This window comes from Humulus lupulus, chromosome 4 (assembly GCF_963169125.1).
Source record: "Humulus lupulus chromosome 4, drHumLupu1.1, whole genome shotgun sequence".
Taxonomy (NCBI): Eukaryota; Viridiplantae; Streptophyta; class Magnoliopsida; order Rosales; family Cannabaceae; genus Humulus; species Humulus lupulus.
The window spans coordinates 39812335-39824092 of NC_084796.1; positions in this window are offsets into that span (position 1 = coordinate 39812335).

Here is an 11758-nt window from a genome sequence, read left to right on the forward strand (position 1 = left end):
TTATTTAAGATTTTACCACCTACATCAGTATAGCAATAGCAAGAGTCAAACTCTTGAGGACTATCAAATTTGTTTATTATCCAATTCAATAAAAAGTTATCGAATAAGGGTTTTACGATGTGATAAAGAAAAAAGAAATAAAATTAACAACACAGACAATGGATGAAAAATATAATGATTAAGGTAGTTAAGAGATCATTCACCACCACTAAACAATCATTTAATCAATTAATAACCCAATTGAATAATATTCCCTACGAAATTACAAATAGTAGATAATAAAAAATCGTCATTACCTAATCTTCTAATATAATTAATTAAAATACACTCCTAATTATATCTATTCACTAAACAACCTAAAGACACACACCAAATATTTAATTTAATGAAAGCATCAAGTTCAATATATATAGGTGCATCTAAGCAATAAATACATGTGAACACCGTAAATTGGACATGATCCTGAAAGGCCCAAGCCTCACACAAGGTCTTCGCAAGACTGACCCGTCTCACCCCACGTGAAGCCCAGGCACACTTTGTCTCGCGTGCTCCAAAGGAGGGCCTCGTGCCACAAGCCGCTTGCCTCTCTCCTGTGCTGCAAATGAGGGCCTCGCGCCACCAGCCGCGTTCCTCACTCGCGTGCTCCAAATGAGGGCCTTGTGCCACCAGCCGCATGCCTCGCTCGCATGCTCCAAATGAGGGCCTCGCACCATAAGCCATATGCCTCACTCGCGTGCTCCACATGAGGGCCTCGTGCCACCAGCCGCATGCCTTGCTCGTGTGCACCAAATGAGGGCCTCGCGCCACCAGCCACGTGACTCGCTCGTGTGCTCCAAATGAGGACCTCGCGCCACCAGCTGCGTGCCTCCCTCGTGTGCTCCAAATGAGGGCCTCGCACCACCAGCCGCATGCCCCGCTCGCGTGCTCCAAATGAGGGCCTCGTGCCACCATCCGTGTGCCTCGATCGCTTGCTCCACATGAGGGCCTCGTGCCACCAGCTGCATGCCTCACTCGCGTGCCCCACTTGAGGGACTTGCACCACCATCTGCATGCCTCGCTCGCGTGCTCCAAATGAGGGCCTGGCGCCACCAGCTGCATGCCTTTCTCGCATGCTCCACATGAGGGCCTCGCGCCACCAGCCGCATGTCTTGTTCGCGAGCTCCAAATGAGGGCCTCGCGCCACCAGTCGCGTGCCTCACTCGCGTGCTCCAAATGAGGGCCTCGCGCTGCCAACCGCGTGCCTCGTTCGTGTGCTCCATATGAGGGCCTCGTGCCACCAGCCGCGTTCCTCACTCGCGTGCTCCACATGAGGGCCTCAGATCACCAACTGCGTGCCTCGCTCGCGTGTTCCAAATGAGGGCCTCGCGCCACCAGTCGCGTGCCTTGCTCGCATGCTCCAAATGAGGGCCTCGTGCCAATAGCCGTGTGCCTCGCTCGCATGCTCCAAATGAGGGCCTTGCGCCACCAGCCGTGTGCCTCCCTCGCATGCTCCACATGAGGGCCTCGAGCCACCAGTCGCGTGCCTCGCTCGCGTGCTCCACATGAGGGCCTCGTGCCACCAGCCGCGTGCCTTGCTCGCCTGCTCCACATAAGGGCATTGCACCACCAGCCGCGTGCCTCGCTCGCATGCTTCGTAGGAGGGCCTCGCGCACCATCCCATCTCATGAGGCCATGCCTCGCAGGTCTCCCCCAAGTGCCCAGGGACGCGCACCCTCTCGCATTTTGCAAGGCCACGCCTCGACCGCGCCTAGGTGCCCAGGCCCATGCCCCTTCTCACGAGACCACACCTCTATGATATAAGTATATGCCCCACTGAAGTGGCCCTCCTTTATTTTCTAATTAAGGTGTCACCAGCGGGGCGCGACTTCCACATGCTTATCTCACTCAAGGCTATAAATCCTCTTATATTTAGTAAAGTAAAAATGGGCTTGGAACAAGGGTGTATCTTGGATATACGAGGGAAACCTTCACGTAAAAGGTAGGCGTACGGGAACAGTTTGTACGACCATGGGGAGCACATATGCGTAACCCTGACATCCATCTATGGCAAGTGGTGGAAGTACGAGGAGTGGTGTCATGGCCTGCATGTCTCTGACCATATATCAGAGTCGACACCACAACCACTTGTGCCACTACGTATGGTGCCACTTCTCTGACACTCACACTAAATAAGTAGTGGAGGCATCCCCACAGACCCTTACTATGTACCAGAGCCGACACCACAACTTTCTACACCACTACTACTTATGCCACCACACTAACGATGTACCTATGTACCATATGGTTCCCCAGGACCACAAGTATCATAAGCCATTAGAGCCCACTATAAATTGATCTTGACCCTTCAAACGAAGGGGTTGAAAAATTCTTGTAAGAACAGATTAATCTAAGAGTAAAATACGAGTTTTCTTTCTATTTCCTACTTGCAATTTTCCTTCATGTTTCTATAAGTTCATTTGTGTTCATTATATATTGATTTATGTTTTTGAGTTTTCCATCCATATTTCGTTGATGAGTTCTTATCGTCAATGGTTTGGCACCGTCTGTGGGAAGGATAAGTGACAAGCCACTATTCTTCCATTGATTCCGGCAGGAAAAGATGCCAAGACGCTCTAAGCGACTGAGAAAGCCACAAGAGGTGGAGGTCCACCTTGACAGAGATCAGCTAAAAGCCTCCATGAAGAATCCTCTGCCACCCAAAAGTGTGGATGCCCCAAAGGAGCCCACGGTTCCTAGGGATGAAATGGAGGCTTTATCCCTAGCTGTCCAGCCTGATGAGAACCAGTCGCATTCCACAGTTGCTCCACCTAGAGATGACGGAGAGCTTCCACCCCCAAGGCTACCACGGGTGCCGAACTTCGGCCAGCAAGATCCGGGTCCAACAACACACAGGTCGGACAAGAGTCACCAAGTGCATTCTATAAGCTCGAGCTCTAGGTCTCAATTCTACAAAAAGGAGATACGCAAGTTACACCGAAAGAACCAAAGGCTATAAACCACCTTAGAAAATATACAAGGGGTGTTGAATGGCCTACTACAAGGAAAATCAAGCGTGACCCTTCCTAGACGAAAGGAAAAAGGACCAGAGGGTGGAGAAACCACGGTCCCTGTAGATGATGGGAGGACTCGGCTCTCCACCAGTAATACCCCTTGGACAAAGCAATGTGAACATCTTGGGAAGGTGAAGCAGCCCCAGATGCCAGAGCAAAAGAACAACGCTAACCCTCCTAATGAAGCCGAAGTCACCTCTAGAGAAGCATCACCTGACCTAAGAGAAAAGCTCAATAGAAGGAGGTCAAAAGTAAGGACAACACCTCCTGTGGCCCCTCCGAAGGGTAGAGAAAAGAGAAAGGCTGACCTTACCGAGCAGAGGGACTCCTTGAATATGAGGTGATAAGAGCTAGACACCGAGATGAGGAGCCTCAAAGCAAGATCGTCACGGTGTCTGGAGGGCGCACTACCGATGAAGAGTTCAACTACGAGTCACCCTTCACGTGAGAAATCCAGCTAGAAAGACTCCCGGCTAACTTTAAAGAACCTCATATGACCCCTTATGAGGGAAATACAAACCCCAAATACCTTCTAGACGCGTTCAATGACCTAATGAAGCTGAGAGGAATTAATAGCACGGCCAGGTGCCACTGCTTCGCTGTCACGTTAAAAGGACTTGTTTACAAATGGTTCAAAAGACTCTGACCAGGATCTATTAGGTCATGGCAACAATTTTTCGACGAGTTTCTCCAACAACATCATGCCGTACACGATTATGCCCTATCCGACACTAGCCTTGCTAATATAAATCAAGGTGAAGGAGAGAGCTTGAAGAGCTACATCCATAGGTTCAACATGGAGGCGGCTAAAGTGGGAAGCCTGACTAGGGGAAAACTCAAGATGGCGATCGTGGACGGAGTGCGCTTGGGCAGTAAGCTTTGGGATAACATGCTCAAAAGGGTGGTCACAGACTTAGATGATTTCTACGAGCGGGCACAAAAGTAGATTCGTGTCGAAGACGGCCATGAGAACTTAAAGGCATCATTTGTCAAGTACTCAGCCCCTGAAAGTTCGAATGACGAGAAAATGAAAAGGGTATATGAAGGCCCAAGAGACTACCACCAGAGGAAGCACAAACACGGAGGCAACCCTAGGCAAACATCCCACACCTTCTACACCGACCTGACGCATGCTAGGGAGCATATCTTCATAGAAAATGAGAATCAGGTCCCTTTTAGGAGGCCCCTGCCAATGAAGAGAGATCAGTCAAAGACAGACCTTGGAAAGTATTGTCAGTATCATAAAGACATTGGACACACCACCGCGGAATGCACTCATTTAAAAGTGGAAATAGAGGAACTCATACGCAGGGGGCACTAGGGTAGATACATCTGAAGAGATAAAGAAAGACTAGATGATAGACCACCCTTTCCACGAGCGCTAGATGTAGCACCAGAAGTACAAGGAGAGGTGAGGATGATCTTTGGAGGACCAGGATTCAGAGGAGAATCGGGAAAAGGGCGAGATAGGTATGCCAAGGAAGCCAGACAAAGCCCACCCTCATGCATTCTAAGTCTAGAACAACGACCCCCAAAAAACATTAAAAAGGAAAATGACTCAGCAACCTTCAACGAAGAAGACACGTGGGGTGTGCATTTTCCCCTGGTGTACCTATCGGACCCCCTGGTCCAATGACCCCCTAGTGTACCTATCTGACCATCTGGTGCAATGACCCCCTGGTGTACCTCATAGGAGAGACCATTGAGAAGATTAGAGCTCAGATGCTCGCTTCTCAGAGTAGACAGAAGAGCTATGCAGATCCCAAGCGCAGGAACGTGGAGTTCCAAGTGGGGGACTACGTCTTCCTTAGAGTCTCGCCATGGAAAGGGGTGAGAAGGTTTGGGAAGAAGGGCAAGCTGAGCCCTAGATTTGTAGGTCCATTTGAGATCTTGGAGAGGATTGGTCAGGTGGTTTACAGATTAGCCTTGCCTCCGGCATTGTCAGTTGTGCATAACGTGTTTCACATTTCAGCTCTTCGGAGGTATGTGTCTGATGTGACTCATGTTTTGAGTTATGAAGATCTGGAGCTCGAGGCAGATCTCTCCTATGAGAAACAGCCAGTCCAGATACTTGACAGGAAGGACAAAGTCCTCAGAAATAAGATGATACCTTTGGTTAAGGTATTGTGGAGGAACAACAAGGTCGAGGAAGTGACCTGGGAGTTAGAGTCAGATATGCGAAGTCAGCATCCTGAGATGTTCAGGTAAATTTTGAGGATGAAATTTCTGTAAGGAGGGGATAGTTGTAATGCCGCAAAATCCCTAATGTGGTTTAATGGTCATATTAGTAGGCCGGAAGGGCCATAATTGACTTATTATGCCATTAAACTATTATATGCATGTTTATGTGAATTATATTATAATATGATGTTAAATGCATGCATGTGGGTCCACATTTCATGACAGGGGTATTTTGGTAATTTGGCTCATTGAGGGATGCAATTGTTTATTTGTATGCATGTCGGTGATTTATTGTTGAGGCCACATTATAATGTGGATTTTTGTGAGCTATTCGGCATAAGATGATCTTTGAGTGTAATTAGCAGTTTGGTCATAACGGGATTAAGTTCGAGGCTCGGGGTGAGTCTCGGGGTGATTTAATGATTAGAGCATTGCCGGGAATTAAAGGGTAACATGATATGAATTATTGGTATTTGAGAATATTGAGAATAACGAGAATTGGAGAATGTTAGTTATGATTAGTGGGTTTTGAGGATAAATGACATTCTTGCCCTTGCTAGCCTTTATAGAGTTTTATTTAACCTAGGGGCAATATGGTCATTTGGAAAGGGATATATGGGATTCTAGTATGCTATAGAAAGAACTGGAGAAAAATAGAGCAAGTTTCCTTTCTCACGTTCATCACTTTCCTCCTTCCTCCTTTGGAGTTTTTGATCCCAATTTGAAGAACCAAGCTAGGGAATCAAAGTTTGGAGCTTAGAGCCTTAGTTCATCCTTTGAAGAGGACTCAAATCCCACTTGAGGTAAGAATTCATCCATGAATTTTAGTTGTACTCTATTTTTCTTATGGTTTTTCAGTTGAGGAATTTGAAGTGTGTAGTTGGGAATCAATGGAAGTTTTTGAGTAGGGTTGATTGGGTTTTGATGAGGTTGAGGTATGAATGAAGTTTAGGGGTTGAATTTGATGTTTGGGTGATGTTTGGGATTGGTTTGGAAGCTTAGTTTTGAGGGGAGGTCGCAAGGAAGGAAACCATAAAAATTCTGGTCTGCAGATGGCGCCCCAGTGCTAAGCAGGGCAGAGAGTTGGGTCTCATTTACTTGGGACAGCGCCCCAGCGCCACCTAGCAACGCCCCAACGCTGGTCCATTTTCCAGCAAGCCTATTTTAGGGCTCGGGGTGACTTTTAAGGCTCGGGGATGGGTTCCTTTACCCTATTTGGGTGGATTGGGAGTCCCGAGAGTGAGGTTTTAGATTGTAAACCTCTTATTGATCTACTTTATTAATGGATTCCAATTGGTTATGACTAGGTGACCGCTAAGGGACTAAAGGGTAGATCATTCTCAAGAGTCGTTCTTTTATTATTTCTTGCTCAAACCCAATGTAAGAAAACTGCACCCTGTGTTTATGACATGCGTGGTTATTATAGAGTCATGTTGATTGTTAAATGTGGACAGTGATTGCATATTAAATGCTTAGCAAATCTTGTTTACTTGTGTATGGCACTGACTAATCAGAATCGGCACTGGTCGTGTGTTATTGACCTAAGAGTCAGAAACGGCATAAGCGTCAAGAACGCAGAGCCGATAAAAGATTAGATCTAATCGACATCAGCATTGAATGACTCATAAGGGGTATTAGTGCTGGACCGACCCTGAGTTTGATGAAAATTATAAGCGCTTGCCTAGTCTATGACTAGTTACTCAGAGCCAGGGCCAAAGGCCTAGGTGACTATTTGTGACATGGATAAGGGAGCGGAATCCCACAGTTGTGACTCTATGGTCACTCGGTAGGTTTATGTTGGTGACTATTCATCAGATACCTACCTCGTTTAAGCTAGTGAAATGATCACTTATCTGTAAAGGGTATAGAACCCACCTTAGTGACTCTTACAACTATCACTCCTCTATTTTGGAATAAAATTCTTGAATGATTATTATGATCATTGTTGATATTATATCCATGCAGTATTGATTTTTCTTGCTGGGCTTTGGCTCATGGGTGCTATGTGGTGTAGGTAAAGGGAAGGAAAAGCTCACCCAACCTTGAGTGGAGAGCTTAGGTGGTGATGTGTACATATGCGGCTGCTTGACCACCACGACCAAGGAGTTCTCAAGGGAACTAGGGGGTTTACCCTATTTTTGCCGCTTAGACCGGCGGGTTGTAAATTTTATACAATAATGACCATTGTACATTGTAAATGACTTATAAAAGTTTTTATGGGCCCATGAATAGTTTTATGTTTTAAATAAAATATATCCTTTCCTTTTGATTGGTTTTCCACCTTAACCTATTAATAACACCTAGAAGCATGTTTTTAACTAAAGAACTCAGTTAGCGAGTTAAATTCACGGTTCAAAGTTCACCGTAACTGTCTTAGGGTAACCAAGGCGTTACAACTTGGTATCAAAGCTAGGTTTAGGGTTCCTGTAGACTGGCTGGGCATGTACACTCGATACTGAAGTCATGATAGACTTAAATGTATTATGTGGTTATATATTTAATTGCTTAAATATATTATAAATGCTTTACCTGTATACATGAGACACCATGTTAAACCTGTGCCCTGAATATTGCATCTTCAGCAACAGTGTGCTAATTAGTACTGATATTGTTGGCCCATACTTATTAGTATTATGGATTATGAACTATTATCTGATACATGCTAGGTTCTAAATGCTATGACCATGTATCTATTTGTATATTTGTATGACTGTGGAATATGATAATTATCTGCTTGTTCTTGTACCATAAGGCGGCAAGTGGTTTAGCTATTACTACCTGTCTGGCTGTATTGACTATTGCAGCACAATATAAGTTGATAAGAATGAATCCAGGACAGACAGATACATCAGCTGGCCAGAGTGATTAAGGCCAGAATAATAATCAAGGTCAGGAGAATGACCAGGGGTAGATTCCACAGCCAGCTCCTGCGAACTGGCAGCAGTTATTTAATGATTTGCAGGCAACAATGTTGAGATAGGGAGAAGAACTCCGCCTCCTGAGACAACAGTAGGTTCCTGCCATGGACACTGTATCTGAGGCACCTCCTGCATCGGTGACAGCCGCTGAGAAGCTGGCAGAGGTTGGTAACAAATGGGAGCCTCTCTATCAAAGGTTCAGAAAACAACAACCTCCAATATTTTAGGGCAGTGCAGATCCTGAAAAACTGAGCAGTGGATGAGCATGATTACCACCATCCTGGACTTAATGAGGGTGACTGGTAATGAAAGGGTGGCATGTGCCACATATATGTTTCGGAAGGATGCTCGAATTTGGTGGGAGGTTATATCCCAGACTAGAAATGTTAATGCCCTGAGTTGGGAAGAGTTTCAGACCCTGTTTAATTAGAAGTACAACAATGATGCCATCAAGGCAGTAAAAGTTGATGAGTTTATCAAATTACTTCAGGGAATTTTATCACTGACTGAGTATGCCCTGAAGTTTGATCGATTGGCCAAGTTTTCCATTGAGTTGGTGCCCACTGATGTGACCAGGAGGGAGAGATTTCTCCAGGGGCTACAACCTAGATTAGCCTGAGATGTGCGCATTACCACTTTGGCAGGGGTTACTACCTATGCACAGGTGGTTGAGAAGGCACTCACAGCTGAGAGTGCAGAGAATAAGATATGGCAAGAGAATGCAGCCAGAAAAGAGTTCAAGAGAATAGGTTCTCCATTTATGGGTTCTGGTAGGGATGGAGGCCTCAGTGATCAAAAGAGGAAGGTTCCTGACACCTTCCCAGTTCCAAGTCCTGATAGGCGACCTCGTGGTATTTCAATGGGTCGTCAGGGTGGTAGTGAGGCTTGGAAGTCTTATCCTCAATGCCCTATATGCAAGAGGTGTCATTTGGGAGAGTGTAGCGCAAGGGCCTGCTTCTCATGTGGAGCAGTGGGTCATCTTAGAAAGGATTGCCTTGAGGCAAGGAAAGAAGACCCCAGGGTAGCGGACAGCTCAACCCCAGCTCGAGTGTTCGCATTGACTCAAGCAGAAGCTAATGCTTCTCCCTCAGTGGTTACAGGTCAGCTTCTTAGTGATGGAACCCCTTATAATGTATTGATTGATTCTGGTGCTACACATTCTTTTGTTGCTAGTAGAATTATTGATAGACTGTGTAGACCCTTTGATTTTTATGCTATGGGGTTTGGAACTTTGTTACCCACCGGGGAATTAGTGGTATCCAGGAGATGGGTCAGATCTTTGCCAGTGACAGTGGAGGGCAGAGAGTTTTCAGTGGATTTGATAGAGTTAGTTATGATTGATCTGACATGATTTTGGGTATGGACTAGTTAGTGAAGTATGGGGCAACCATTCATTGCAGAAGGAAGATGGTCACCTTTGAGCCTGAAGGTGAGGATCCTTTTGTGTTTGTTTGTATTGTGCATGGACCTCGCATACCTATGATTTCTGTATTAAGGGCTAGAGATCTACTGCATGGAGGTTGCATTGGATTCTTAGCTGGTGTGGTTGACACCACTTAGGTCGTGCCGGTGAGATCGAAAGATACCAGATTAGTCTATGAATTCCTAGATGTATTTCCAAAAGATATGTCAGGCTTGCCACCACACAGAGAGATAGAGTTCGTGATAGAACTGGCACCAGGGACAGAGCCAATGTATAGAGCACCTTACAGTATGGCCCCAGCTGAGTTAAAAGAATTGAAAGTACAGTTGCAAGAGCTGTTGGATTTGGGTTTTATCAGACCTAGTTTCTCACCTTGGGGTGCGCCAGTTCTATTTGTGAAGAAGAAAGATGGTTCTCTAAGGATGTGCATTGATTACAGAGAACTGAATAAGTTAACAATCAAGAACAAGTATCCTTTGCCAAGGATATATGATTTGTTTGATCAGTTGCAACGTAAAAATGTATTCTCAAAGATTAACCTTCGTTGTGGTTACCATCAGTTGAGGGTCAAGGAGGGATACATACCAAAGACTGCTTTTCGTACCAGGTATGGGCATTATGAGTTCTTAGTCATGTCTTTTTGATTGACTAATGCCCTAGCTGCTTTTATGGATCCGATGAAAAGAGTGTTCAAGGATTATCTAGACCAGTTTGTGATTGTCTTCATCGATGACATCCTGGTTTATTCTCAGTCAGAGTCAGAGCATGAGCAGCATCTGAGGTTGGTTCTACAGAGACTGAGGGAGCATAGATTGTTTGCAAAGTTCAAGAAATGTGAGTTATGGTTATCTCAGGTATCCTTTCTTAGGCACATTGTCGGTAAGGAGGGGATTAAGGTAGATCCAGCGAAGATTAAGGTAGTCAGAGATTGGCCAAGGCCAAAGAATGCTTTTGAGGTTAGAAGTTTCCTTGGATTGACAGGTTATTATAGGCATTTCGTGGAAGGGTTCTCAAAGATTACTACTGCATTGACCGAGCTGACACGGAAGAATCAGAAATTTGTGTGGTCAGACAAGTATGACAACAACTTCCAGGAACTGAAGTAGAGATTGATTACAGCTCTGATTCTGAGTCTTTCAACAGATCAGGAGAATTACTGTGATGCTTCACATCAAGGTTTGGGCTGTGTTTTGAAGCAGTCAGAAAGGCTAATTGCTTATGCCTCACGACAGTTGAAGGAGTATGAAAAGAGATATCCCATTCATGATTTAGAGTTGGCGGCTGTGGTCTTTGCTTTAAAGGTATGGAGGCATTATCTTTATGGGGAGATGTGTGAGATGTATATAGACCACAAGAGCCTAAAATACTTCTTCACCCAGAAAGATTTGAATATGAGACAAAGGTGTTGGCTGGAGTTAGTAAAAGATTATGATTGTGAGATTTTGTATCATCCAGGAAAAGCCAACGTGGTAGCTAATGCTTTAAGCCAGAAGGGTCCGAGACAGATTTATGGTGCGAGGATGATAGCCAGAGAGTTAGCAGATGATATGACCAGAGTTGGTATAGAGTTGCTGGTGGTCCAGTTGGCCAATATTACGCTACAGTCTACACTGTTGGAAATGATCAAAGAGGGTCAGTTGAGTGATCCACAGTTGATCAGAGAGGATGATTTGGCTGGAGCATATAGAGATTATACAGTGTCTGATTTGGGCCTGTTGAGATACAAGGGGCGGATATGTGTTCCGTTAGACACTTCTCTGAGACGAGAGATTCTGGATGAATCTCATAATACACCTTACACTATGCATCCAGGCACCACGAAGATGTATCAGGATGTGAGATCATTGTATTGGTGGTCGAGGATGAAGAGGGATGTAGTGGAATATGTGGCTAAGTGCCTGACATGTCAGCAGGTCAAGGCTGAGCATCAGAGATCGGTAGGGTTATTACAGCCTCTGGATATTCTAGAGTGGAAATGGGAGGACATCACCATGGATTTTGTGGTGGGATTACCCAGGACTGTTGGTCAGCATGATTCTATCTGGGTTATAGTGGATTGCTATACCAAGTCAGCTCACTTCTTGCCAGTGAGGACTACATATATAGTTGATCAGTATGCAGATCTCTATGTGAGAGAGATCGTGCACCTCCATGTAGCGCCTAGGTCAATCGTGTCAGATTGGGAC